Source organism: Melanotaenia boesemani, chromosome 8 (assembly GCF_017639745.1).
Source record: "Melanotaenia boesemani isolate fMelBoe1 chromosome 8, fMelBoe1.pri, whole genome shotgun sequence".
In the NCBI taxonomy this organism is placed as follows: Eukaryota; Metazoa; Chordata; class Actinopteri; order Atheriniformes; family Melanotaeniidae; genus Melanotaenia; species Melanotaenia boesemani.
In genome coordinates, this window is record NC_055689.1 from 33,646,174 (window position 1) to 33,659,588 (window position 13,415).

The window sequence follows — 13,415 nt, forward strand, 5'->3', positions numbered from 1 at the left end:
GAGAAGTCAAAAAAACTGTGCGGTTCTATCAATGTTTGCCTGACTGTTTGTCTGATCCGGTAACAGCCCCACCCCTCCTAGCACGCCAAGCCAATCTATCTGTAAATAATTTTAAAGCCACAATATGAAGTTACAAAAATATTCCTGCATGTAATTATATAAAGAATTTTAAAGTTTTCTTCTTATTTTTAGATCAAATTAAATAATCTGAAAACATGAATGAAATCTTTACCTTGATAACTTAAACCATTAATTAACCAAAACTTGCATTTAGGTCCCTACAGGTATAAAGGTGACACAATTAATAGAAACGCTTATAGTTTTCTCCTTGTTTAGAATCATTTGTGGATGTTTATTCACAAACATCCCACTGGTCACACCATTCATCGTTATTTACAAATTGTTAAAATACTCACCAAGTGTTCTTAGAAAACAACGTCAGCAGCGTTAGCTGTTAGCTGTTAGTTGTTGGCTGTTAGCTGTTAGTTGTTGGCTGTTAGCTGTTAGCTGTTAGCTGTTAGCTGTTAGTTGTTGGCTGTTAGCTGTTAGCTGTTAGCTGTTAGTTGTTAGCTGTTAGCTGTTAGCTGTTAGTTGTTCTTAACCAGGATTTACTGGCTTGTTTCCAGGTATTGTTGCCTGGGCAACATTTGTGTGCTTATCCATTTTAAGTTGTAAAAAAAGAGTTATTGTACAAATTTCCCTGCAATAACGCAGCAGCGCCTTTAAGGAACCGCTGTATTACGTTACTATTGCCTTCAGAGGACATGCACACTGCTGCTCCGGTGTTCAGTTGTATGAGAGAGCAGGCAAGAGTGAACTTCGTGACTCTGACTTCATGTTTATCAATGTTGTGCGTAAATGCCTCTGTAAGTATTATTTTAATTTGTTTATAGTAGTTATTTGTGGGAATATAGTTTGTAGACAGTACACCTTAATGTCTCGTCCCATAAGTTTCAAACTTCGCCTTGTCACCGCTGCCATTACCCACGAGAGCCCTCCTTTTTATACCTACCGTCATTTGGTGGCGCACTGGCACCCTCTTGTGGATAGCTAGCGCAACGACATGTTCAATTTAGTAATTTTTGTTTGCTAATATAACTGTGTTTTTCCCACTTTCTATGTGAATAATGTACATATTGGTCATAATATTTGTCATAGATGTTTATTTGATACACCATTTGTTACCTTCTTACTGAGTACTTTATGCTAATTATGTTTCTTCAAATTTCCATTACAGCTAAACCACACATACACACACATGTTCACAAACCCAAACAACCTGTACTGTTCCTTACTGTGGATTTATTAAAGAAGTCATCAAACCATACGGATCCACTGCAGTCTTTCTGACCGAAGACTTAGGCCAGACTAGTGTAAACCCAGCCTACAAATAATAAACAGTCACAGTTATATTCTGAGTCGGAGAAGTTATTCCAGTTCATCCTGAGGGGAACATGAACATCTGAACCAGACAATCCATCCAATAGTTGTTGAGATATTTCAGTCTGAACCACAAATGTCCACCTGATGGTGGCGCTAGATAAAAAGTCAGAATCAACAAAGTCCCTTCATGAAGTTAATCCTCTGGGGGCCAAGAATGTCTGTTAAAGGTTTCATGTCATGCCGTCCCTCCATCCTTTAGTCCAGATCCAGTCCATCTGGACTAAAGTAGTGGACTGACCAACAGACTGACATTAACATCAGAGCCATGCTGCTAGTGTGGCTAAAAGAGAAGAGAAGAAGAGACAGTCATGTTGATATGAACATTAGAGAAACACATCATGGAGCTGAAATATGATCCTGCTTCATCATTTGAACTCCTTCACCTCAGCTGACACGTTCACCAGCAGACAGGTTTTTGTACCAGTCTTTCTCACTGTGTGGAGGATGGAGGTACCTCATCTTTGGAGGATATAACTACCCCATCTTTGGTTCTGGGACTAAACTGTTTGTAACAGGTAAGAACAAACATTTCTTTTCCTTCACTTGTTTTCTTGTAGAAGTTAAAATGTGTTTAAAGTCAGTTTCTGCTGCTTCAGGCTTTACATGTTAGTTTTTTCATCATTAGTAGAGAATTCATCATGCAGCCATTGTTACAGAAGAAAAGCTCAATAATTCCTGAAAACGTGTTCAAATCTCACTGAACAACTAAACTTTTTCTTTATTCCTGCAAATATTAGTCATGATACAAACATTTACTTTTTCATCTTCTCAGTAATTCTCTGACATCTGCTGGTTTTGGGGGGAAAAGAAATTTTTGTTAAATTAAAATAGTTTGAATTTTCTGTAGAGGACAAAATTAAATTAAATGTCACTTCAAAAATTAACATGTGAACAAATTGTATTTTAACAAGAAACTAAAACAAACATGAAAGTGGAATAAAAATCTTACGTTTTGATCAAGTGTAAATAACAGTTTAATGTTACATGAGCTTTAATTACATGTTGAAATACACTGAAGCAGAAAAAAACTCAATTCTGCTATTACATAGATACATAGATTGTAATTACTACTTTATATGTTAGTCACGATACAAACATTTTTTTATACATAACATATAAAAACATATTTTTTCATCTTCTCAGTAATTCTTTGACATCTGCTGGTTTTGGGGGAAATAGATTTTTTTTTACTTTAAAAATAGTTTAAATTTTCAAAGAAAAAAACTAAATTAATTTTCATTTGAAAAATGTGTTTTAAGAAATGAAAAAGCTCAAATGTTTAACATCTGAACAAAACTGTTTTAAAGAGAAACTAAAACAAACATTAAAGTGGAATAAAAAAATACATTTTCATAAATTTACGTGCAAATTTTCATGAAACTTTCTATGTAGAATAGAAGTAACATTTTAATGTTACATGAGCTTTAATTCCATGTTGGACATAAGAATAAACACAATGAAGCAGAAAAATAAAACTTTTAGTAATAAACATAAAAACATACAGAAATGTTACACTTGAAATTTTATTTATAATTATTCATATAAATATTTATAATTTACGTGTTTGTGTTTTATTAGTGAAGGTAATTAATTAATTTAAATAAAATTTCTTTATCTTCTAACACATTAGACAACTTGCTGGTTAAACCTGCTGTATGAATGTTATTGTATTGTCTCATTAAATTAATGCAATTTGAAAGTTATTGAAAATATTAAATATTAAACTATAAATAGTTTTCAATCATATTCTAACTATTTCATGTTTAGTATCCACTACAGTGGACGTCTATTTAAAATCTATTTTCTAGTTTATTCATGGGTGAGGACGGTATATTTGTATATTCATACATTGTAATTAACAAGTTTGCTTCAGTGATAAACAGGAAAAGAAAATGTATTATAAGATAAATATTATGATCTAAATATTTTATAAAACAGATAAAGTGAATAAAATAAATAAAAAGTAAAATATGACGAAGAAATAAAGTATTACTGTTTACATCTGAAAAATATTCTAAGTGAAAAACATGAAGCATTGTTATTTAAAAATTCATCCATGAAAGGGTTCATTTAAATATCATCAATAAAAACATAAACATGTTATTAAATCTTTTTATTGACGTTATAAAGAAGATTTCCACGTGGTCCACCTGCTGCCATGAGGTGATGAGTGTGTGTGATATGAAGCTGAATCCAGTGTATGTAGTGAACTTTGTGCTGTCAAACTTCAGAGGAGCAGATGGTGAAGCCCGTGGTGAACGTCTGCCCCATTGAATCCAACGTCCACCAGGAGGGGAAGAGCTCCCTGCTGTGTCTGGCCTCAGCCATGTTTCCTCCTCTGGTCCAGTTCTCCTGGAAAAGACAGAAGGAGGACGGCTCTCTGGAGGAGCTGCTCCCTGCTGAGGGACAGTTCAGAGGGTCCAGAAAATCCGCCGTCATCAGAGTGGTTGATGGTGATGCTCTCAGTAGATATAAATACATCTGCTACGTCAAGCATGAGGGGGGAACAGTGGAGGCCCAAACACAACAAGGTAATGAAGGCTTGGAGACTGTGTTCAGCAGAGATTCAGCTTCATGTAGAGACGCTGTCAAAGAGAGCAGAGGACTGACATTTCTCACTGTAACTCCAACATTTTTCTCTTCCAGAGGTTCCTGCTTCTCCTCCACCTGCTTCTCCTCCACCAGTTTCTCCTCCACCAGTTCATGCAACAACTCCTCCACTTCTGCAGGGAGAAATATTTCCACCATCTGATCCAGCTGCAACCTCTGTTCCTGTTCTCCACCCTGTGAAGCTGTCAGTGTCCTTCCAGTCTGAGTTGAGGGTGAAGCTGCTCTTGCTGCTGTCCACAGTGCTGATAGTGAAGAGTCTGGTGTACTGCTGTGGACTCTTTCTGCTGATGATCCTCAGAAACAAGGGACCGTCCACCAACTGCACACATGCTGACTGACTGTTTTCTGCTGGACTTTTCTCTCCATCAAATCTCATCAATTCATCTCATTCATCACTTTGATCAGGATTCACAAATGTTAGTTATGACATGTTAGAAACTAAATGAAGATGAATTATTAGCTGCCTTGTAGATATTTCAGCATTTATCTTGTTTTTCTTTTTAATCTCCTGTATCTGCACAGTGTGGTAGGTTCTCCACATTTATTCACTCAGATAATCTCAATAAAGTGTAAAACAGGGTTGTTGGTGTTTGTTTCTCTGCTTGTTTACAGGTTCGGTATGTTGACAACCGTTAGACTGTGGTTGTAAGTTTCTTTCTCTTCCAACCTCAAGTTTCACATCATACAAATATATAAACAGGAAGAAGCAGGAAGCCATTTTTATTCAGTATTAAGATGAAGTGTTTCTAAGGAAACCAGTATGTGATGGGTGTGTGTGTCCCCTGATCATTTAGTTAATGTAGGAAACATGTGACAGTGAGGTTGTAAAACTCTACGCTGATGACACTGTTGTTTCCACACATGAACAAACAGCAGAGCAGAGATGTTGTTTGAAGCTACAAATAAACATCCAGAGGTTTGACCAGTCAGGACTGTAGGTAGAGAAAAAAGACAGACAGCAGAGAGGGAGGGGAGGAGATGAGTGTGTTCAGCAGCAGATATGAATCTGTTCTCAGTGGTTATTAGAAGAGAAAAAACTGCTGACAGCCAATCAAACTTCCTTTCCTGCAGCCGTGTGGCTTTCTGCTCTGCAGCCTCCACACCGTTAGCTGTGGCTTTTCACCTTAATAACACAATGACAGTTACAACCATTGACTGTGCTTAAAGAGTCGTTCCAGGAAACATCTGTGTTCTTCATCTGTGAGAGAAACAGCTCAAATCCAGATCTCAGAGCTGAGAAATGAACTTTGATGGAAGAAAAGGAGAGATGAGAAACCTCCTGCTGAACATTTGTTGCTGAACATTAATAATAAATCATTTAAAGCTCATCTTCTCAGACATTTCTGCTCTTTCAGCCGACTGTACTTCTGTTATCATTCATCAGAGCAACACAAACCACACTGAGACAGACTCACAAACCACCGACACAAACAAGTCATGTTGTTTGGTTGGTCTGAAAACAAAAGCAGGACGAGACGTCCATGTTGGTTCAGCTCAGGTCTCATTTTTTCACCGGCTGATAGTTGATTGAAAACCTCCTGCAGAGCCGTCAGAGGAGTCTGTTGGTCTCAATCACAGCTGAGTTTTTATTGACTTCTCTTCAAACTGGTTCAGCCTCTGTGAACCTGCTCTCCACAACTTCATTTAAGCTTCTGTTGATCACTTTTAAATCCTTCATGGTCTGGATCAACTTTCCATGTCAGAACTCTTCATTCTGCACCTCGACCCCTCAGATCAGAGACTCAGCTGTTGTTTAAAGTTCCACAGTTCACACTTAGAACAAAGGGAACCATGATTCTACTGTTTTAGTTCCAAGAACGTGGAACAAACTCTTCGTCAGCATCAGAACAGCTGAGTCAGAGCCAGTTTAAAAGATTGTATAAACCCTCCTGTACAGACTTGTATTTGAAGAATATTTTCTGATCTTTGTTCTGATGTTTTAATGTTGCTCTTTCTACTTCTTCACTGTGGGAATTATTTCTGTGGTTTTTATGTAACTTTAATACATTCTTAGCCTTATTATTATGAATATTATTTATTATTATAAATAAACTCCACTATTGAAATATATGTTGTGACATGCATAGAATCATGTTATGATTTAAAGTAAAAAAAAAAAAAAAAACATTTTGTTTTGTTTTGAAAAATCTCTATTATAGAAAAACGTTCAATGATCAAATATATCAAAGACAGAAAGCAGATATAAAATAAATTATCAAGATTAAACTTTTTTTCAGAATTTACAGTTTATGACAGCAAATATAAATGTTAATAAATGGATGTAAATTCTGAATATAACTCTGTAAAATCTGCATAAAAAGAGAAATTTTAAAGCAACTACAACATGTCATAACTAACATTTGTGAATCCTGATCAAAGTGATGAATGAGATGAATTGATGAGATTTGATGGAGAGAAAAGTCCAGCAGAAAACAGTCAGTCAGCATGTGTGCAGTTGGTGGACGGTCCCTTGTTTCTGAGGATCATCAGCAGAAAGAGTCCACAGCAGTACACCAGACTCTTCACTATCAGCACTGTGGACAGCAGCAAGAGCAGCTTCACCCTCAACTCAGACTGGAAGGACACTGACAGCTTCACAGGGTGGAGAACAGGAACAGAGGTTGCAGCTGGATCAGATGGTGGAAATATTTCTCCCTGCAGAAGTGGAGGAGTTGTTCCATGAACTGGTGGAGGAGAAACTGGTGGAGGAGAAGCAGGTGGAGGAGAAGCAGGAACCTCTGGAAGAGAAAAATGTTGGAGTTACAGTGAGAAATGTCAGTCCTCTGCTCCTCTGTTCTCTTTGACAGCGTCTCCACATGAAGCTGAATCTCTGCTGAACACAGTCTCCAAGCCTTCATTACCTTGTTGTGTTTGGGCCTCCACTGTTCCCCCCTCATGCTTGACGTAGCAGATGTATTTCTTTACTTTGCTTAAACTCTACTCAAGTAAAAGTTATAGTACGCACCAAAGATCTACTCAAGTAAAAGTAAAAAGTACTAGATTTATTTGAGTTACTTTAAATTACCAGATGTAAACAAAAGAAGAGTCATAAATCCAATCCAACGCTGTTTTTAATAAACTTTTAAAACACTACGGTAAAACAGAGAAAATAAAACCAAATCAAAGTATCCACGATGATGAAAGTTTTAAGCAATTCCATATTAACAAAACTGTGTTCTTTTTTTTTTATATCACAAACATAAATAATCAGTTGTCTTAATGAACAAACACTGACAGCTGATATAAGAAATGAAATAAAGTACCATGCCCCACAGAATATTCTGCCAAGTGAATACGACAACATTAGACTGTAAAGCGCTTGTTCAGCTTGAGCAGGGGTTGATTTTCAAAGTTTGTAGCGTTAATCTCTCTCTTCTCTGTGAACAACAAACCAGTAGAGCTGGAAAGAAGCTTGCAAGCGGCTGAGGCCAGAAGGCCGGTGGTGAGTTTCAGACAGTTTTGTTTATTTTTAGAAAAGAGTTCAGAAGATCCAAACGTTCTAGATGCAGACAAGGTAGCTTTCTAACTCCTCTCTGACCTTCTGGACCTCATGATAGAGAAGAAATCCTCTTTGAAGTTGTATGATTATTTTCACACATTGGGGCGACACAGATGAACAAGAGACAAAATCAAAGCAAAGAGAATCTTTTCAAATATAGACGTCATGTAAACTTTGGAAATAAGTCTTCATGTTTCATCTGAATGTCGTCCTCATTCATTCTAACACGTGTCTAAGAGGAAATGACTGAACACCAAAGTGATCTGGAAGCTTTCTGTCTGAAAGTTGGACACAAATGAATTTAGCTTTTCTTGTTGCTTCCACAGGTCTGCAGTACTTACCTGTGGAATGTGGGATGAAGTGTGTGTGGATGACGGCCAGCAGTTTTATCTCAGGTTGTTCATGCAGGAGCTGCTGTCGACTCATGGCTAGAATCAGGAAAGAAGGCCTCATCTGCAGACTTCATCCACAACTTTGTTTTCTACAAGAACATCTGACTTATTTTCTGCTGCTTTCACTTCATGCTGGAATTCTGGCTTTTAGCATCATTCTGGCTTTTGCAGCCATTATCTACATTTTCTTTCCTGTTCCAGTCCTGTCTGATTTGAAGAGGAAACACGTCATTAAACAGCATGAAATCAACAAGAACAACTTTCATCACATCAAGTTCATCCTGAACATCTGCAGAAACATCCACACTGGAGTTTATTTCCACTTTTTCCTCCTAAAACTGATCCTTTTCTAGCACAGCTGTCAGTGTACACAGTATCTGGTTGGTCAGTATGCAGAGTTCCAGCTTCATGAGCAAAGCTGCTGTTTATGGAAATGTTCATATTTAATGAGAATTCAGCTTCAGGACATTTTTCCCTCTTTGACTTCATCATGTCTATTTTTTATTAACTGAGCAGAAGAAATGAAGTGAAGACAAATCTGTTTCCAGAAGCAAAGAGTTGAAGGAATCTGGTCAGAAGTCAACAATGGTGTCAGTTCCACCCTGAAGACGGTCCTTCTGCAGCTGGAGGATGAAGAGGAATTAGACATGGATGATAATCTGCTCAGACTCTGTCTTTCCAACCTGACTGAGCAGTTGTTCCTGATCCTGAAATGTTCATCTTGGAATATGCTGCTTCCATCAGAGGAAAAACTCTGGATGGAAAAAGCTGCTTCCAGTTTCTTCTGACAGTCGGCTGAGCTGATTTTTCTGGAACATCATGTTGCTGAACCTGGACCTGAGCAACTGAAGCAGCTCCAGATCATCTGCTGAGTTAAATCCAGGTGGAGACGTTTTTATGCTCAGACAGTGAATGTGTAAATATGGAAGACAGAATATTCCAATCATTCCCAACGAAACACAAACATGAAACACTGGAGAAAAATCCAGTTCGATCATCATGTTAATGAATGTTAATTATGTTCAAAGTCACTTTTTAAACATGTTCAATAGTAAAGAGATCAATGATAAAGTTCTTTGTCTGGAGGCTCCAAAATATTCCAGCTGACGTTCCCACATGTCCCAATTTATTTGCTTCTGTTCCAAGTCGGGTCGGACTGGAGAAACGTGTTGGAACCAGTAAACATTTAGGAAATCAAGTGGTTTCGTCTTTATTGAGTCGTCGATATGAAGAATAATGAAATAATCAGCTGATTGTTTTCCATGAAGATGGAAGCTGCAGCTCCTGAACTCTGTTTGATTCCACATTTATCTTTGAAGCTGCTTTGTATATTGTCTACACTGACTGTGAAGCCAAAGTAACACAACAGCTCCATCTTCAGTTTGTTCTCAGTGTTTTCAGCACAATCATTCAGCTGTGCAGCAAAGCTGTTTTCATGCATCAACATAATCCAGTAACACCAGTGTAGCCATATTTGTTTCTATGAAGAGCTTCTTACAAGCAGAATGGAATTATTTCTACATGTCAACATACAGTGTAGAACATGGTTTATAGTCCAGATCTGACTGTGAAAGAGCTTCAAATGACAGAATCTACATGGAAATGATGAGAAAGTGTCTTCCTGTGGATGCTGTAACATATGTCCAGTATGCACACTGGGATCCTTTCCCACATGTCCCAGTATGTTTGATTGTGTTCCCAGTGAGGATCCACAGACCCACATTGAAGAGCTGAATGAGAGTTGAGGAGCTGTGTGGGTTTGTAGTTGTGTATTTTCATCCCAGCTGCTAAACAACAGATAACAGTGTGTGGTACTAAATTCACCACCAACCTGAACGTGTTTGTGGGAACATGAATGTTTTTAGTCTTTCTGCATCATGTGAGGCAGATTTTTTTCATCTGCTGTCAGATTGAAATCAAGAGCATGAAAGCACACAGCAGCTTCAGCTGAGCTGTCAATCAGCAGCAGCAGTCTGATCTGTGGGCCGCAGGGGCTGATGGGAGCTTTGAGGACCTGTTAGAAAGCACGTGGTCCTGCTCTGCTCTCACAGCTCGTCCTTGTTTGGCCTCAGCTGCATCAGAGCACCACTTCTCCCCAGGTTCACCAGAGGAAACACCACTGCACACAATGCTTTTCCTCCCAGCTGCTGCTCTGTGCTGGCTGTGTTCAGGTGAGTGTTTCCAGCCAATCAGGAGCCAACAAACTCCACCTGGAACAAACACTGTCACACTAACCTTCATCTGTCTGGCTGTGTCTCTACAGCGCTGGTTGCCATGGCAGCAGAGCTGATTCAGGAGGATTTAACATTGACCAGGAGAGTTGGTCAAAGTGTCTCCTTCAGATGTGGAAATATTCACCTGTGTGATAGCAGTTATATTTACTGGTACCAAAAGAAAGAAACATTCAGAGAAATTCTTGATATTGATAAAAATTCTGGTTCTGTTGGAAAAGGTCAAAATCATCCTCAGAAAGATGATTTCTCAGCTGTGAATATTCAGAACGGCTGTGAGTTGCAGATAGAGAAAGTTAAACAGGATCATTCAGCCACCTACTACTGTAGCTGTGCGAAAGAAATCGGTCTCCACAGTGAGAAATGATCCCTGCAGCCTGTACAAAAACCTTCAGATGAGCAGATGTCAAACAGTGTTAGTGGCAGGAAGAGAGCAGTAAAGCACAGCCCAGGTTCACATATTTCACCTCCATCTCAGACAGAGTCACAAACACACTGAGCTGAGGGAGTTTCTTCTTTACTGCTGTCTTTATGGATTTAACATTTTATTCTTCTTTTTCTTATTAGCAGAATTTTCTCAAACCATCAACTCTGTGAAGATTTCAGATATCTGCAGTGTTAAATGATGAAATGAAACCTCAACACACCATCAATCAAATCAATCCATTTTCAGCATCTTTGGTTAATAATGAATGTTTTCCTTCAAATATCCAGATAAATATGAATCTCCTGCTTTGAGCTGCTGCTGGAATAAAGTCCATTCCTCCTTCACAATGTTAATGAGCTCTTCATGAAAACACTTCCAGCAGCTCTTGTTGTTTAACAGCTTTCAGCAGATTCCAGCTCATCATTTCTTCTGCCAAGTTGCAGGTTGTGTTTCCAGCGCTGTACGTTGGTCTCTCTGTCTGTCAGTCTGTTAGCAACATTACTCACAAAGTAATGAACGAATTTTCAGGAAACTTTCACGAAATCTTCTTAATGGATTCACGAATATTTGATTTTGAGGTTGATCTGGATTACCGTCTGGATGTAGGAATTTTTTAACACTAGAACTACCAACACTCCAGTAACCCCAGAACCACCAGAGGGTCATTTTTATACCAACACAGCAGAAATGACTTTAATCCCCGTCTGGCTTTGTGTCAGAGGATGCAGCGACATTTAAGGTCAGAGGAGGAAAAGAGTTAATAAGAAAAAAATGATGCCGGTGGAAGCTCCTAGAATGATTGACAGGTTGACGGCAGCAGGACCTTCATCTGTTGCTGTGGATGATGATGATGATGATGATGATGATGATGATGATGATAATGATGATGATGATGATGATGATGATGATGATGGTAAGCTGCACTGCTCTAAATCACTGATCTCCTGCTATGAGTAAAGAGTCCCAGTAAACCCAGTAAGTCTGGTCCATACGAGCAAATTAGGGGTGAACATGCTAACAATTAGCATTGAATACGCTAGTTGTTTACAAATAAAACAGCTGTTTTTTTTACCTGGTTAACTGGTTTAGTTAACTGGTTAAAACAGTCTATACTTTGGATGTTTGTGTGAATGGGGGGTATGTTTGTGTGCGTGCGTATGCATGTGTTAGGATGAGTGGGGGTGTGTCTGGGGAGTGAGAGTGGGAGGGTTGGATGCTGTGCGAGTGTTTATATTTTTTGGGTGGGGCTGAGAGGGCATATGTGAGTTATGATGAGTGGGAGTGTGCAAGGAAATAGGTGTGTGCATGTGTTTCTGTGTGTGGTTGGGGCAGCGTTAAGTGCACTTGTGGGGGGTTGGGGGGCTGGGGGTGGTGGGCCGGGGGTCTGCCGCTGTCCCCATCCTCTCATTCCCCTTTAGGGGTGTGGGAGGAGCCGGGTCCCGGGATGGCTGCGCCGGTGGGCTGCTGGCTCTATGGGGGTTGGGGCTCGCTGTCCGCTGGTCCGCCTGGGGTGTCCCCCGTGGGGCATTGTGGGAGGGTTGTGTGTGGCATGATTGTGTGGTGGTGAGTGATTGTGGGTGCGGCACGGGGGGAAGGTGTGAGTGTGGGGTTATATGGGATGCATGGTTGAAGTAGATGGGGAGTGGGGGGAGGGGGCCGATAGCACCCTGGTTCCCGGGGTGTGCGGCTGGAACATCGGGGTGTGTGCTGGCCTACGCCGGGTGGCTGTCTGGGGGGGCCTGGTCCTCCTAGGCATGTTGTGGGCCCTCTGCCTTTGGGGGGTGGGGCGGCCGCCTCTGGGCTCCTGATTTGATTTGATTTAGTTATTATTTAAAAACTCTTAATGACTGGCAGTCCTTTTTTTTTTTTGTTTGTTTGTTTTTTTTTTTTTTTCTGTGTGTGTGTTTCTGCTTTTGTAAAAGTTGTAGGAAATTTTCTGGTGTGTTCATGTACAGGTGTAACAGTTTGTTGTCTGGTGATGGTGTGGATTGAAGGTCGTTTCCTTCTGTCTGTGATCTTTTTGTCTCCTTTCTTCTTTCCCTTTTGCTCTTTTTTTTGCTATTTTCCACCTTTTTCTGTCCCTCCGGTCAGGTCCAGCAAGGTTACATAGATTCCGTGATTCAAAGTAAATAAATAAATTAATTAATCACATTATTAAGAACAGCCTTACACATAGGCCTCCCCTTGGCAGAGCAAATTTGTTCAGCACGATACAGCAACCAGATTATCATTTTGCACGCTATGATGCTGGACAGAACAAGTTAAAAAAAAAAAAAACTGGTTAAAACAGCAAATCTTAAATTTAGCTCTTTAACGTCTTTCTGAACTAAATCATTAAGTTTTCAGGAAATATCAGAAATGGAATAAAGGAACAAGTAATTACATTTTTGGAGTGATCCAAAGATGTAATGTAACATTAAATGGCGGTATTTTTATAGGTAAACCTGTGAGTCGTGTTACCTCATGCTCATGAAGAGGGCCTGGGCTTTCGTCCTCAGCATTAGCTTCCATAGGCCCAGCACTGCATTGTACAGCTGGCTTTTATTTTGATTATTTAAATTAAGACAGTTTTACTTAGTTTGTGTGTTACCACTTTATTGTATTTGTTTTATTTCCAGTGGTCTGAGACCTTGGGGTGGTGGTGCCTCCTTGGTGTCGGCTCTCTTTTTAGTGTGACCCTCTGTCTTCTGCATGCTTATTACATGTGCCTATGTTGGTTGGTAGTGTGCATGTTTGGTATGTGTGCTAGGGGTGGCCCTTCACTGGGTTCCCTCACATTGTTTCAGCCCACCTGCCCCCTGTAAGCCTCAGCT

The 13,415-nt window shown here is 39.5% G+C and overlaps 2 protein-coding genes across 2 annotated transcripts in view; one reads left to right on the forward strand and one right to left on the reverse strand.

The window, feature by feature from the left end:
* LOC121644999 (immunoglobulin lambda-1 light chain-like) overlaps positions 1 to 13,415 on the forward strand; it is a 58,056-nt gene that overhangs the window by 6,139 nt on the left and 38,502 nt on the right. The window lies entirely within an intron of this gene.
* LOC121645172 overlaps positions 6,126 to 13,415 on the reverse strand; it is a 30,763-nt gene continuing 23,473 nt past the window's right edge. Inside the window, exon 4 of the transcript XR_006011360.1 lies at positions 6,126 to 6,399. The gene's annotated coding sequence lies outside the window, so the exon portion shown is untranslated. The remainder of the gene's footprint in view (positions 6,400 to 13,415) is intronic.